Source organism: Pelodiscus sinensis, chromosome 1 (genome assembly GCF_049634645.1).
Source record: "Pelodiscus sinensis isolate JC-2024 chromosome 1, ASM4963464v1, whole genome shotgun sequence".
Classification (NCBI taxonomy): domain Eukaryota; kingdom Metazoa; phylum Chordata; order Testudines; family Trionychidae; genus Pelodiscus; species Pelodiscus sinensis.
In genome coordinates this window covers 95,419,345-95,436,061 of record NC_134711.1, presented here as the reverse complement: position 1 = coordinate 95,436,061, position 16,717 = coordinate 95,419,345, and the positions used below count along the sequence as shown (strand labels likewise).

General features: G+C 44.2%; 1 protein-coding gene across 2 annotated transcripts in view; it reads right to left on the bottom strand.

Moving 5' to 3' along the window:
• Positions 1-16,717, bottom strand: part of SYN3 (synapsin III) — a 390,200-nt gene that overhangs the window by 353,342 nt on the left and 20,141 nt on the right. Inside the window, exons 1-2 of one of the 2 annotated variants that reach the window (XM_075938231.1) lie at positions 11,279-11,419; positions 10,775-10,882 (exon numbers count right to left, since the gene is read on the bottom strand). The gene's annotated coding sequence lies outside the window, so the exon portion shown is untranslated. Of the gene's footprint in view, positions 1-10,774; positions 10,883-11,278; positions 11,420-16,717 lie in introns of those variants that run through there. The other variant, XM_075938194.1, reaches the window with a different exon arrangement.

Here is a 16,717-nt window from a genome sequence, read left to right as displayed (position 1 = left end):
GATGGTTCATATGAAATCAGTTGACATCTCAGTTTAGCTACATGAAATTTGCTGGCCTGCAAGGAGCAGGGGGTCAGACTAGATCTAATGGTCCCTTTTAGATCTTGAATCCTATGAATCTGAGTTCCAAGTGGACCAGTGTACATACCAGAGACAGCTGACTGTCATGATCATGAGGGTTAGCCAGCAGCCTAGGGACTAAGGGTTTAACTATGTCCCTTACCTAAGCCAGGTAGAGTTGGCCAATAGGAATGTAGGTAGGAATTTCAAACTGGGACAAAGCAATTTCTGGTTTTTCCCTCCTTTGTCCCTGGGCAGTTTTCTCTCTAGCTACTGAGGGAGACAGAATGTCTCCCTCCAAGAATAGACTCTTCACTGTCTGTAAGTAGGGTAAGATTTAGATAAATCCGTTAGGTTTTATTGTTTTATGGTTTGGGAAATGGGATCTGATGTCTGTGCATTTTTAAAATTGAGTTTTGCTCTCCTTTGTAATTAAGTCTTGGCCCATGGGGGTTTCCTCCCCATGAGTCACTATATTATTTTGTGACTTTTCCATCTAGTCATTATGCTTGCAACAGGAATAGCGTGTTGATAATAAAAGTTCTTTCTCTTTTCTTTTATTAACCTGTCATTGGTTAATTTTTGTGTCCTGGTTTTTACCTTAGGGGTGAGATTTCCCAAGTGATCTCTCCCCTGATTTTTCTTATCACTACTTGGGTGGTGGCAGCCGATTTTATCCCCAAAATCTAGGTTTTTAAGTTTTTGGGGAGAAGTTTTATACCAAAGCCTGGAAAGATAAGGTTTTGGGGTATTTTTGCGGGCCCCCACTTCTGCATTTATCATGCCAGAGTGGGGGAAAAGCCTTGACACAGACAGTCTTAGCAGAGTCTAAGGACTGAACTACCATGGAGGTGATCTCCATGTCAGGGTGGAGACCCATTGGTAGGGCAAGGGGGAGAAGATTATATGTTTTTCCTGTGCTGTAAACAGAGTACCTCAGTTTTCAGGAAACTCAGTCTGAAACCTCGTTAGCACTCATTTTACTTCCCCTTCCAAACACATGCAAATCCAAACACCCTCAAAAGAAATTTTAGGAGAAAGAAAAGGTCTTCCAGTTCACACTCTTTTTGGTTTACCTCAGTCGCACCATATTGCTTTTTCAAAACCTCTCAGGGCTTCTTGCTCAAATTATAATAAGGATCATATAAATTCATTCATCCTGTTTCATTCATGATTTTAAGTGGGACATTCTTTTGCACAAAATAATCTTGCTTCAAATAAATGTGAATTTTGCCTTCACCTACTAGTACTATACCAGCTCGTACCCCTGCCCTCTATTGGCACATAAGCCAGGTCTCGTCACATGCATAGCACATGAATGGGACTGCAGAAACAAATGAGATTGTGGTCGGAGAATTTTGATCATTCCGTTTTTCCCATTATAAAACTATCAGTAGTTAAAAGTCATGCACTTTGAACTATCTGTGCAATCACCCTCCTACAGCCAATGAAACGGATTCATGCAAATTAGAAGTAGAGTAAAGGGGTAATGGACTGACTTATCTCGGACATCACCATGATCTAGGATTCTTGTCATGGCACAGACATGCTTCACTGTACCTGTACACTAAATGGCTGTAATTTGTAAAAGTCAAAATAATTGCAAACAAAGAACTTTCAGCAGTAATTGGAACAGTTTTCATTGGTTCACTCTGACTCAACAGAATTGACTCCAGAATTGTCACTCTGAACTCTTATTTTATATATTCCCTCATCCTCAGTTTGATAAAGGGCTAGCAAAGATCTGAGTTTATTCAAGGTAGTGAAGAAATATATATCCTTACAATTTGTTCTATCTTGTGCCCACATTTTGTTTTCTGGTGATTTCAGCTACTCTACATTAACGTCACCTTTGTAAGTAAGTGTGTCCTGTGGCATAAAAGAAACATTATAGTCACATTACAGCATCTCCAGCTATCATGCTGGTCAAGTTTCTATGTCTCCCCAACACAGATTTTCACATCTTGAAAGCAGCTCCTGAGGAACATGCCACAAACAGTGATTTTGCTAAATTGCAGCAGGTCTGCAAAGTGACATGTATCAGAGGTAACGATCTAGTGTCAGTCAAGCTCTGCTTCCAACGGTCCAACAAAGAGTCTATTTGAAGAGTAAGAGCATCATCTTTCAGAGGAAGCATTGTGTCACAGCTGAGTTTTCTCTATTAATGCCACTGCAAGATGAAGTCTTTAGACGGCTGTACACTGTATGGAAACAGCATAGATAAAGCAAACCAAAGGATCTCTTTGTGCTGAGCCACATGGTACTTCTTGTATCATCTGGCATCCAGGGGATATTTATTTTTTAATTTTAATTGTGATGATGCAGCAGTTCTGCCCACCTGCTACCTACTCGATCTTAAGAAAGCAGAACCAAGCTGTTCCTTTACAAAGGATTTTAGTGAAATGTTTTTGCCTATTTTTTTTTATTACTAGTGATGGGTAAAGGCAGCAGTTCAATTCCTAAAGCTGTAATTCACTTTTAGGCGTCTGTTGAGCACTTAAACCACCCAGAGCCATTTTCTGATATCTATTACACATCCTCAATTGAATTACTACTGTCTTTCCTCCTGCTCAGATAATCAGAGAGGCAGGGTGGGCTAAAACAGTGAAATACAGAATGGGAACCCCCATGTTGTGGTTTTATTTCTCTCCATTGATTTACAGCATGGCCTTGATGCGAGTCTTAACCTCTGTTGCACTCCACATCTATCAAATGGGTTAAGTGTTCAGACTGATTTTCATTTTTTTTACAACATTTTTTCAACAAAGAAGGCTCTTGGACACCTGCCCCAAAAAACCCACAATTTTTGTAGGAAATCCTCATGTTTTGTTTCATATTTTATTGCTTTTCAGGGGAAAAAAACAAAAATATTGTTTGATTGAAAACCAGCAATTTTGTTTTTCATTCAAGTCTTATTCAGAGTTTTGTTTCCTTTTTGTTGTAGAAAAAAAAAGAGATGGCTCTTGTGGGAAATCTAGAAAAGCTATTTTTCCTTCCACATTTCCTATACAAAATAATTGGCATTCCCCCCTACCGCCCATCTGTACTAATAGCGCTAACATCTAACAGCACTTCTGCAAGATAATTAAAATAACGTCTCTATAGCACTTTCAGGAGTTAAGGTGGTAAATAATGCCCAAAACAAGCCACTTGCACTTGCCAGTATTTCATTCAAGCAACCAAATCTTGTGAGATGTATTATTAGAAGCATCAACAAGACACTGTTCAACCTGTCTCCATCCAGTCAATAATGATCAACTAAGGACAGCATTCAGAGCAAGCAACTCTTCAAATCTCTAGTAACAAGCGGAGATGGAACTCTCTCTGGGTATGCCTACACTACCCCGCTAGTTCGAACTAGCGGGGTAATGTAGGCATACCGCACTTGCAAATGAAGCCCGGGATTTGAATTTCCCGGGCTTCATTTGCATAAGCGGGGAGCCGCCATTTTTAAAACCCCGCTGGTTCAAACCCCATGCAGCGTGGCTACATGGGGCACGAACTAGGAAGCCTAGTTCGAACTACCTAGTTCGTGCCCCGTGTAGCCGCGCTGCACGGGGTTCGAACCAGCAGGGTTTTAAAAATGGCGGCTCCCCGCTTATGCAAATGAAGCCCGGGAAATTCAAATCCCGGGCTTCATTTGCAAGTGCGGTATGCCTACATTACCCTCCTAGTTCGAACTAGGAGGGTAGTGTAGACATACCCTCTTTGTGCTCTCACAAAGCTGGCTGCTGGAGCCCTGACTTACCTCGGCTGCTGAAGTTTAAACAAGTCTCTGGATCAAGTCATTTTTCTTCTGGTGTCCCCCAGCCTGGGACCTAGATTTGAAACTGGATCTCATACCAACCAGAATAAAGATGGAGGAAGGAGGCACACTGCCACCCCTCTGCTTCAGGGCCTGCTTGACCTCCCAAAGGAGTCCAGGGAGATTTTGGTGCAGTATCACACCTATGTTCTTTGTTCCTTCTCAGTTTTCCCACCACCAGTGTTGAGCTATTTTCAAACTTTACAAGGTTTCTCCCTTTCACAGGCAGAATCTGACCCTACCCAGGATGCTTCCTGCTCTCTCCCCCACCTCCCCCCTTACCCTTTGACTTTTTCCCAGGCTTTACAGTTCCCGGTTCCTTGGGCAAGCAGGTGTTTCCAGTCCTGAGGCAGGCACCAGGCTCTTTCACTAGCTTAAATCTACCCTCCCTGATTGGAGCTGGCAGGGCAGGCCTAAGTAGGTGCTTTAGCAGCAGCAGCTTGACACAAATGACCAGCTCTTCACCAGCTTTGTATTCTGAAGTTGTTCAAGTGCCCACACACATCATATTAGCGCTCTCTAAAACAATCTTTTCCCACTCGCCTGAAGCCATTGTAATAGGGCAACTATATTTTCCCAAAGGAAAAATGGGACACTGCACAGGGTCAGCCTGACATCTGTCACATGCACACATAGGGCTGGCCTGAGATCCCTCTACAGACCCACGCTCCTAACCCCCTCCCATACCCCAATTGCCTACCCCAGCTCAGATCCTCTTCTCACACCCAAACACCCTCTTGGTCCCAAACCCCTGCCCCAGGCTCAGCCAGGAGCCACCTCTTACATTCCAAACCCCTCAGTCCGGAACCCACATCCCCTCCCGCACCTCAGCCCCCTGCCCCAAGCCAGTGAAAGAGTGAGGAGGAGAGAGGGATGGGGGCTGGAGTAAGTGGGGACAGGGCCCTAGAGAAGGGGTGAGATATGAGATAATGGAGATTGCCTATCTCCTAGAACTGGAAGGGACCTTGAAAGGTCATCGAGTCCAGTCCCCTGCCTTCACAGCAGGACCAAGTACCATCCCTGGGTATTTAGGCTTGTGCCATTAGTCAGTTGGCACAACCCTAAGGCCCACATGGGCCTGGCTCAGCCCAACCCACTCTCCTGAGCCCTTTCTCCCGCGCATAGCTGGCACTGCTGCTTGTGCCATCCTTCCCGCCCTGCCCAAACACACATTCACATTCCCCTGCATGTCACTAGAGGCCGCACTCCACTTTTTTTGGCCAAACCTGTGTATTTGTTCACTTCTCTTGGAAACTGATGATCAGTTGGCATGAGCAAATAGAACAAATGCCCAGTTTTGCACACAAAAAAAGTGCCCAAAACAGGACACCCTACATCGAAAGCTTGTGGAGGCAAGATACTTAAACTGACATGGTCCCATTGATGTCAGGGGAGCTGTGTGCACCAAAGTCTAGAAAGAGGGGGATCAACACAGTCTGTTTGACATGCTTTGTTTGTCAGCAAAAATTCATATTAAAGAATGAGAGTCCCTTGACTGAGGTGAACTATAAGCCAGGCATAAAAACAACTCAGCCTGGCTATCATCAGTGAAGCCACTGGCTAGATTGAGTCAACTGAGGGGATCTCTCCAGCCCAAATCTACCTGCCTAGTTCCCAACTTCCTCCCTTTGGGCATAAGGCAATCCAGAGGTGCCAGGACCAGGCAATTGATCATGGCGGGTTTCATTTCACCCTTGAAAAGAGGCAATGGTACGCTTATCAGCACTTCTTCCTCCAGTTTACCAGATAGCGTGTGTTGTGTGAGTACAAGGATTGCTTGCAGCTCTTTAAAACTAAGATTTTTTTGGGGGGGGGCAAAGGTGCAGTAAGAGTGTTTTACACTGATGTAGGGTCTTACATGCAGAAGATCCTCAAGAATATCACAGGCCACAGCATCACTGAAAAACAGCCACCTCAGGGGTGGAGAGCAGTAGCCAACTGCACAAGAGGGAAAAGGGATGTATGGTGTTAATACTGTGGTAAAGTTAGAGTACCCTAAGAGACAATAATCATGTGGAGTACACAGGATGTGAATCATTAATGCTTGCAGCGGCAGGACACCCACACAGTAAACTACCTCTGTTTATCTGCCTCAGAAAGATGGAGAGCCGAATCTACCTTATCTGGATTTGAACTAGCAGTTCCACAACTTCCTTGTGCTACAAATCTGATGACTAGAACACTGGCTAAACCCAGCCTCTCTGCATAAGCTGTTGCAGTGCACACAGAATTTGATACACAGTGCACACATCACTGAACAAACAAATTGTTTTCCAGGACAGCTCATAGGATACAAAAATGGGAGGGGGAATGTAGTACTGACCAGGAGAGAGGTGGCCCCTTGACAGAAATGAAGTTCTCAAACTCCACAGGATGGTCACATTTATAGCCCACTACCGGTTAAATCTACAAACTATTAACTTTATAATCCACATAGCCCCACTTACATACATCATCCATCTATCTCTTTTCTCACTATTCATCCCTGCTGAAGTTTGAGATTAAATGATTGGAATATTCCATAGATAGCACTCATTTGGGCCACTTTATTAAATGTAATAGATTTTTGAGTGACACTTTGGGCAAAAATGCACACTCCCAAATTGATTGTGATATATTAATATAGGGCAAAGCCACATGTAGAAGCTTCAGAAGGTGGCTAAATGGGGTTAAATGGCTCAGATGGCAGCTGTTCTTGTCCCTGAAAAGAAAATTTGCTCAATTATTCATGTTCAACTTAAACTGATAATGAAGCCAGCTTCAACAGAGCACTGCATCTGCATTATTCATGCCACAGAGCCAGCAGACTCTCTGCAGAGAACCTGCAAATGGCACTCTGGCCAAACTTGTTCACAAAGCGAATGAAGAAAAGGGAAATAAAATAATTAGTCATGAAGCATTTCTTACAGCGAGTGCAGACACCAAGCAATAGCTTTATAGACGTTCCCCTCTCCCCATATTTTCAGGCCTAAGTGAACCAGGGAACAGCCAAAGTTGCATCTCAGTGCTTGTTCGCTAGGGTTTATTATTAATATAACCAATATTTGTTTGCTCATTCATAGGGAATCCACACCGTGCAGCATTTGCTTGATGACATACTTTTTATTTGCCTACATCCGTTAAACAAGAGGTGCTAGAAGTCTCCCTTTCCCCTTGTCTTCACTGAGCTGAGGACTCCAGCTCAGAGGCCTGCTTCTCTCCAGCCCCTTCTCTGAGACTCTTAGACCCAAGTTTGTAGAAGTGGTCTCTATTTTTGGCAACCAACTCTCCCTGACATCAGCGGGAGCAGTGGCTGCTCAGCACTCCAGAAAACATTCAAGGTGACACCCACATATTGAAGTGCCCAAAATTAGAAGCCATTTTGGAAATGGGGGAAATCACAGAATAAACTGATATGGCTGGGCTTTCTAGTTATGTTTCTTCTTTACAACCAGGAAACCTAGTTTTCCATGATATATCCCTCCCCCCGCCTATTTTTCTGCAATTAAAATGACATGCTGAACTTTAGTTTCACCAGCCACACTATAAACAGGTATCAGTTTAACCAAGAGATTATTGAGATAAACAGTTTTGCTGTATCTGAGCCTCCATTATCCGGCTCTCTCTATTAACTGAACCACCCCACTGCCTTCTTAGAAGAAGAGGTAGAAAAGTCTAGTCGATTCTTCTGGTTATCCCAATTTTTGATTATCCAGTTTGGCTGCAGTCTCAATTAGATTAGATAAATGACATTTCACTGTAAATTTAAAGTGCGTTAAAAAAAAAAATCAGCCACAAAAGAGGAAGAGGCATTGAATAAATGACACTAGCCCTTTCAGCAAAATTTAGTGTTATTTTTTTCACAAAATATAAAAACTAAAAATTCTCTGTAGCAAACACAAATGCCATGTTTATAACTCCAGTGAGAGATTCTGGTGAGAAGTCACATGGGAACATAACTGACATGAGCATGTCATGGTCACAGACACCCGGATCTTTTTCTGTGAATGGGCACAAATGGCTTATTTTGAGCCAGTCTTCTACTGTCCTCTCTTCCCCAACATTCCTGGAGTCGTCTGGCTGTGCTGCATTTAGCATCCTAAACAACTGCAAATGCAGAGCCATTGATATGCATTTTGTTATTGCATTTAGCTGTTTTAACAACTGCCAATGCATTGGAGGGAACGCATCATGCTGAGTCTAGAACAAATCACATGGAATGGGGACTCTGTACCAAGGGTCACAGGAGCACAGTCCTGAAAAAAAGAAGAATGTCACCCCAGCTAAAAATGAAGATTGCCCCCCCCCCCCCACCTTTGTCTGGGATGGGTTTTGGTATTTTTAGTCTCCTTCTTCTGAAGGATCAGGACTGGCCATGACCGGACATGGGATGGTAAGGATCAGGGCTCTGAGGTGGCACCAAGCATCCTCTTTCTCTCCTGTTCTTGGCTGGCTGGGTCTTGCTCACATGCTCAGGGTCTAATTGATTTCCTTATGCGGGGTCAGAAGAAGTTTTCTGCAAATCACATAGGCAAAAATGTCACTGCCATTCTACTCAGCATGGCGTGTAGATAATTTGCCAGGATTGTCTGGCTCTTTCACAAACACTTCCCTAACACTGCGAGGCCTCAGGCAGTGCACCTTAGTCCGTTTTAGCCTCTTCCTGTGGGACTTAATACTCTAGTTTCTTATGGCTTGCCATATTTTGGGCTCATTGTGGCTGCTGGGTTTGGTGTGTGGGTCACAGGAAGTTGGACTATATGATCCAGACTCTCCCCTCCCCTCCCCCGGCCCCACATATATATGTTGTTTTGTAAAAATACAGCATCCTCACCAGGCCATATCATTAAAGGAATACCATATAACCGCAAGGGGTGTGAATTGGACGACGAATATGCTATGATTATCCGTAGGTACAGCAATTCAGTCCTGTGGATGTGTAGTGTCTACCTCTCCCATTAGTGAGCATAATTTTTGTACCCTGAGAAAGCGTAACTGCTAGTATCGATTCCAACAGGATTCAAAGGGCTCATTCTTTAAATTGTGGGGAATATATATTGAAAAGCAGATACGATAGCATGTACAAATGTTTGCAAGACTGCACAGAACAACAAAATAAAAACCTTCTTATCTTTCCCATTCCACAGAAAAACTGAATACCGTAGAGCAGCACATTTTGAGCTGAGTCCTTCCAACCCTCTATGTTACAATTTTTGGTTGTGCCTCCTTTCCCGCCAACCCAGACAATACCTGCCCCTCATGTTTTCCAGGTAGGGGAAGGCACGTGTGAAGTCTCTAGGAGTGGAGCTAGCGCTGGGCGAGGATGCATCCAGGAATGGAAATTGCTGTGGCCATGGCAGATGTTGACACTGACCCACTGTTTGAGTGGCCCATTGAGGTAAATCAGGGAGGGAGTGCTTCATCCATGCCCTGAGCTCCACTGTGCAGCGCTGCTTCCCCGCCTGCAAAAAAAATGTTCCTCTGTGCCCACCCTTGGAGAGCAAGCCCTACAGTTTGAAAACCGCTGCTCTAGAGGAGCCAAAGGGCCAGCAACATCACAGTACCGAACTGACTAACATATTACAGCCCAAAGGAAGATACAAGCAGAAATCCGTACATTCAAAGATGTTTTATGCTGAATTGCCCTAGCACTTTGGAGTATTAATATATTTAACTCTTAAAGAGGCTTGCAAAAGCAAACATAGGCTAGTAGCACATCCTAGGTTGACATCTAGTGGCAAAAGCATAGTTATCTAAAGAATGCAACTGATCAGAGATTTTTACATAGCCTTGCACGCATTCTCCATGTGTGACAAAAAGCCATATGCACGAGCTACATTATAGCCAATATCTAAATGCAAAGCCTGGTTATTCGGCCCAACTTTTTAGTTCTCACAATAGTAGGGAGGGGCTTTTATTGTGGAGTCAAGGAAGAAAGTGGAATCACAGCTAGTCCATTTACTATATTTTCTATTTTATAGCTTTTTAAAAAGTCACAGACATTAACATTACATTGGACTATTAAAATAATCTAGTCTGATTTCTTGCATCACAGAGGCCATGGATTGTTCCAGCTCCACAGCAATTTCTAAAATGAAATTCATAATTTCTGATTGAACTGTCATTTCTCTTTCAGAAAGAAACCTCATTTTTAAATCAAGAGTGACAAATAAATTATTCCAGTGGTTGTGTACTCCCAGTTATTTATAGTCTGAATTTGTCTAGTTTTTGTGTCCAACTGTTGGGTCACATTATGATTTTTTTTCTGCTCAACTACAGAGCCATTTTACTTTCAAAAGTTTCTTCCCTATGTATTCTTCTAGGTGATGATCAAGCCACTTCCTGGCCTTCGTATAGTTACATTGAGAGATTTAAGAAACTCACTTTGTTTAGTTAAAAATTATTTCCAGACCTCAGATCATTCTAGTAGCCCTTTTGTAAACCCTTTCCAGCTTTTCCAACAGCCTTATTGGATGTATTGCCAGACACTTGATCATTTCACACCAGTTCATCAACTATCTTGGTTGTCAACACACATGGATATAGATATGTATAAGCCACTGTACATCTACTGGTAATTTCAGTCTCATACTACAGAGAAGCCATGGTGTTGCGTGCTTAACTATTTCTAACCTCAACAACAACTTGATTCTTTGGGGATATTCCTAGTATGTTGCACTGTACCTTGATTTGTCTCTGTACTTTTTTTTTTTTTTTTGGGAGGAGGAGGGGACCACAGCATTACAAGTATCTAGTTAGGCAACTTCAAAACTCTACCCATAACGTATAATACACATCTTACTACATTGGTCTCAGGAATCTTTGCAGAAAGGAGCTAGGTTTGAGTTTCAAGAACAAGTGAAGCTTACAGAAGCTGAGAACACAGTGAAAGTAACACACTAAATGCTTAGTAGGGAAGAAGTTCCGTACCTTAAAAGCCGTGGATATTCCAGTGCTCAATAAGACACCAACAGATTGTGAAATAATTTTCTAGCAGCTCTCTGTGGTCAGGACAAGAGTCATTTTGCTGCAGAGCCTCTGGGAAAGGAGAAGTAAAGAGAAATAAATGGCAGAACCCACATGAAGTGAAAAGTACATCTAAGGTTAAATCCTGTAAATATCACCTCCCATAAAAAGGGAGTTTTTACTTGTTTGTTTTTAGCAATCTTCCATTGCTCTAGGCCATTCTTTCTTCCTAGTTTATTTCAAATTTTGCTAAATTTTCTGTGTCCCAGAAGGACCTTTACAAAGGTAGATGGCCTGGACTTGGAGCATTGCAAAGAGTCTGTCTCAGGAGTAGTGGCAAGCAGGCTTCTGTTTGTACAACAGCTCATCTCGTGAGCAGGTCTAGCCACTAAGAGTGTAGCATACTGCCATGTTCAACCCCTTGCTGGCACCAAACCTTAAAGACCCTGAACAAGGTCCCCAACTGACCCATTAAACCATGCTTATCATCAGGAACACAAACTAGCAGATTCCCAGTCCTACGCCAGCTGAAGTCTGCACTCAATTGATCTACCCATTTCCTGGGATTTGGATTTTAAGATCAAAAAGTGATTCACACTAAGACTCTTGGTCATATCATTAAGTTCTTGCCACTCATTCCCCCCTTAGTGGGGGCGGGGGACTGCTCCGACCTTCTATATTCAGGGTGAGGTTTAACAAGCCACATCTGCCCCAGTGAAGGAGGAGTAATTAACTGGCAGCTCTGTGCAGGGCTCCAAAGTTCTAACACCTGCTAATAAATGTAGGGCCAACAGGAGATTTCTGTTACCCAGTTACTCAGCTGAGAGCAGAAGCATTCATTTCCTAATGCAAAACTCTTTAGTAGCCTACTTACAATAGCAGGGGCTGAAGAATGAAAGGGAAGGAGACAATCCAAATTAAGAGAGGGGCTGAACTTTAGTATGGTAAAAGCAGTGTCTGTTTCAACAATTATCTGCTTTTCATACTTTGTGTTTAATGTATGTATACACTGGGGCTGTGTCTAGACTGGCAAGCTTTTCCCGCAAAAGCAAAAACTTGCCAGCTGTCTACACCGGCCGCTTGAATTTCCACAAGAACACTGACCATCTCATGTAAGAAATCAGTGCTTCTTGCGGAAATACTATGCTGTTCCTGTTCGGGCAAAAGTCCTTTTGTGCAAAAGGGCCAGTGTAGACAGCTCAGATTTGTTTTGCGCAAAAAAGCCCCGATCATGAAAATGGCGATCGGGGCTCTTTTGTGCAAAAGCACGTCTAGATTGGCATGGACACTTTTCCGCAAAAAGTGCTTTTGCAGAAAAGCATCCGTGCCAATCTAGACGCTCTTTTCCGCAAATGCTTTTAACAGAAAACTTTTCCGTTAAAAGCATCTGCGGAAAATCATGCCAGTCTAGACGTAGCCTGCATGTCTTAAGAGGCAAGAGTACGATTTTCATTTGCACTAGTGCAAATCCAAAATAAACTCATTGATTTCAGTTACTCTGGATCTAAAGTTATGAGGATTTGCTCAGGAGCTGGCCCTAAATGTTTGAGAAGAATGCCTGTTGTGTGGGAAAACCCACATTCAGGGGCAGATGACTGTTTTGTGGGGCCCCGGGCAGCATAACTCCGCAGGGCCCCCCTTTGCCACGGTGCATGCGCCATGACGCCATGCGCATGCGTGGTGGTGCCACAGCGCATGCGCGGGGCTTTTTTAAGCGTGGGGCCCGGGGCGGCCGCCCCGTTCGCCCTGCCCTATATCCGCCCCTGCCCACATTTCTACAATGGCTCAGCCTATTAGTCCATCTACTTTCAGATAGTGTCTTTGGCAGTATGCCCTGTATATGATGCAATATAGCCAAACAATGAATCTCATGACAAGTGATATAAACCCCCATCTCCTGCAGTCATGTGAATACCGGAGAAATTCTGCTTTCACTTTTTGTAGCAAAGTAAATTTCCAGTTGCCGTGGCTGCAGAGAAAAGCTTGAAAACACCACCAGAGTGAATCCTAAAAGCCCACAACCTAAAAGGCAAAGAATCTAAAATGTGTTTTAAAAAACTAAAACCAGCATGACTGATAGCTAGCCGCATGATTTGCAGGACTGGACTCCTGATTTTTGAATGCTTGACATTAGCAATATTGATCCAGAATTAGGGATCCCCATTCTCTTCTTTCCCTTTCTCATTGAACTTAGCATTAGCATGTAAATTATTTTAGATCAGTGTAATATAAGGGCATAAGGAAATCAGAACCCTTCCTGATCATCACTGGGTCCCAATTGTCAAGGCCCTCCATATTAAAGGAGCACATCTCCACTTGCAACACACCGAGATAATGATGTTTATCAGAGGAATAAGATAATGGATTTCCTATCCTGCACGAAGAAGGGGCTTAAATACATTTTGTCAAAGGTCAAAAGTTACTCCTTGTTTCCCAGGGCTTGGCTTTTATTAGCAAAGGTAACTCTACCTCAATATAAGACTACGGCTCATGCCACAGCTTTCCTACTTTAAACACGTATGCTCTCCCAGCTCCACGAAGCATGAGATCTGATTAACTTCATGATTATCCTAACTGTGCACACCTATCAGTATTTTAAATGGCCATAACATTTTTTCAGATTTTGTTTTTTAATCCTGCCACCGCCGGGCATTCAAAATGTGATTAGTAGGTCCACCAAAATACAACCAATTAGACATCTGAAAACCTTACTTTGCACAAAAAGTGTTGTTCTGCTTAAACATTCTAGTACAGGTTCAATCTCTATGAGCTGGACTTCCACAGCCAGGCAAAAATCTATGGTCTGGCATCCCCATGGGTGCTCCTGGGCTGGAGCATTCACAGGGGAAAACCAGCCTGCCCACAGCAACGCCTCCCCTGCCCTCCCAAAGCTTCCAGAGCAGTGCAAACAGCTCATTTGCACTGCTCAAGCTCAATGAGGGAGAAAAGTGGGGGGGAGGGGGGAGAAGAGGAAGGCCAGGGATGCTTGGGGAGGGGGAGAAGAGGCAGGGTGGCTGCGAGCCCCACAGCTGGGGGCAAGACCGCAGCCCCACAGATAGCAGTGGGGTCTGGGAGTACAGCCCGACAGCTGGTAGGCTCAGTTTGTTCCCACAAGGCTGCATTTCTGGGGCTCCGCATCTATCCAGCTTCTTTCCCCAAATGCCACCCCCAAGTCCCTGCTCAGTCAGTGCCAGCCCCACAGCCAGTGGCAGTAGAGAGGCCAGCCCTGACCTACCCTGGTCCAGCAGATTCCCTGGTTCTGGACCACTTAGGTCCCCGGGGGGGTGGTCCAGGGAGGTACAACCTGTACACTTTTAACATGGCTTCCCAAACAACAGAATCATACTGCCAGAGTAAAAGTGTTGGTGAGTTCAGTGCTATGAATGCATTAAACTCATATTCATATGTCTTTGGAACCAGAACGACTGTCCCAAGGGCACCATACGTTTGTTTTCCGGAACTAAAGTTTTGACCCCCTCTCTTTGGTTTTGACAGATTATTCATGTGATGAAGTGGCGCTTTCATTGTTTTTGCAAGTACAGCTACCCCTCCCGAGTCTTTGGATTGAATCTTCCCAGAAGAATGGTCTTCATGCGCCATCTAGTGGTATCAGGAAGGATTACACTTTACAATAGTAGTAACTGTCACGGTTTTTATGAACAAGGCCGTTTTTATGGAAAGGCATCCATTCCTGCAAAACGCATGAAGGTCAATTCCTTTTCTGGAAACATAGATCTATTTCACAACGTGCTAATGAGGTGGCCCTGAGCCAGATTCTCAGTGGGCATACATTGGCCTTGTTCCATTGATTGCACTGGAGCTACCTTAATTCGTACTAGTGAAAAACCCAGGCCAGTAACTGTAGAACTCTGGGAAGGGGGAAGAACACTGCTGAGGGCCTAGATGGCCGATGATAAAACCCAGCCATAGTCTTTGTAGCACTGGTTTTCTTCTAGTAAGGGAGCAAAAGTCTATCAGCATACTCAACCGGGGGGATGAGAGCTAAGTCAGCTTCGGTCTGGGCTCTCTCCTTTGGCTGTCACATCAGCAGGAACCCACCACTCCATCCATTCCAACTTCTTCCTGTCTCTCTCATGAGGCTCCCTCCCACATCACAATAGGTACCTCAAGAGGATTCTTTTCCACTTTGCTTTGCCAGTCCATCTACACAGGTATGCTCCCTAAAAATTCATACCTGCTGCCAGCAATGTCCCTTCTATTTTCCCATCCAGTTGTGGAATAAATGTTGTCATGTGCACTGAGGCATATGCAGATGTGCACCACCCACAGATACATAGTTGTGGGCAGGTATGGGTGCTCCGCTAACCAGCTGGGTGGCATTTCAATCTCTCCTGAATGGCTGCCCAAGTGCTCAGCTTACAAGGAACACTGGCTGCCAACCTGTGCTACTGCCAATTCCCTGCCTATGACTCAAGTCCTGGCAGATGGGGAAGCTTTGCTGCTGTTGGGCTAAAACTCCATAACAGATCAGTCTGTCTGCCTGGCTAGCAAACTTTTCAAGACTCTGCCACTCCAAACCTTGCCTTGCAGGCAGTGTTCGCAGTAAGACGAGCACTTGAGTGGCCACCCAGGAAAGATTCAAATGCTGCTCAGCTGCCCCGCAGCACAAAAGCCAGCAGCATGTGATTCCACTGATGGTGCCCATCTGTACATGCTTTGGTGCATATAGCAAAAAGTATTCTGCACACTGATGGAAAAAATAGACGGAACACTGATGGATGGCATATTTGTATCTACTGCTCAATCTGCTATATAAAATCTAGATAGTAGTAATATTAAATGATGCTTCCTGCAGGCTTGGCCAATATTTACTTGTGGTGCTTCCTAAGCATTAATACAAGCTAAACACCATTAATACAATCCATCTGAGTACTTGAGGTGCAACTGCAGTATGTGTTAAATGTATCCGAGAGAGTTTTAATCTAAGTACATGAGCTTTCATAGGTAAGATGGCTTACATTAGGGGAGGGCAATACAATGGCAGCATTTCACCAGGGTTAACCCCTGGTGGGCTGCTGCTGCTATACTTACCTGCCTGTCTGCAGGCATGGGCGATCACAATTCCCATTGTCCAAGGACGATGATCTGTGGCCAACGGGAGCTGTGACTGCCTGTACCTGCAGAGGTGCAGGTAAATACAGCAGTATGGGAGCCCACCAGAGGCTAACCCTGGTAGGTTGGATCCAGCCAGTGGGCCGGTATTAACCCACCCCTATCTTACATCTAAGACATGAAAGCTCATGATACTATAAGCTCATGATCCTATTTATTTGTTAGTCTCTAAGGTGCCACAGGCTTGCTTATTTTTAAAGTTACAGACGCACATGGCTACCCCTCTGAGACTTTTTAATCTAACCAGTGCCAGTAGCAACAACAGTGAAGCCGCAGCAACACAGGCTAGCCACCACATCCATACCCGCCCTCGCTGGCAGGCTTGTATGTGAGCAGCTAGTCCATGCTGCAGCCTATGGTGCCATTGCTTTCCTGCTCTTGGTGCTGATGCTAACTAGATCAGAGCCAGCTTGGATACATTTACACACACCTAGGGCTCAGCGCCGCTTGCAATGTAGATTTTCCCATGGTCTCAATAACACTTGGTCTTGTATGTAAGTGTTTCGCCCCCACCCCCTCAGGAAATGTAATAAATACAGCTGGTCAAACAGGGCTGTGTATTGATACAAAATTGTGTATGTATACCTAGGCCTCTGCATTCTTAAACAATAGCCTATTCTCTAGTTGGCTAAAGCAGCTTGTTTTTTCCTTATAGTCCCTTTGTTCCACATTCAGCCTGCCAGTCTTTGTCCCTCAACAATAACTGGCAGAACAATGAAGGAAATGAGCCAAATTCACCCTGAGTGGAACTGTATTAACATCAATGGAATTACA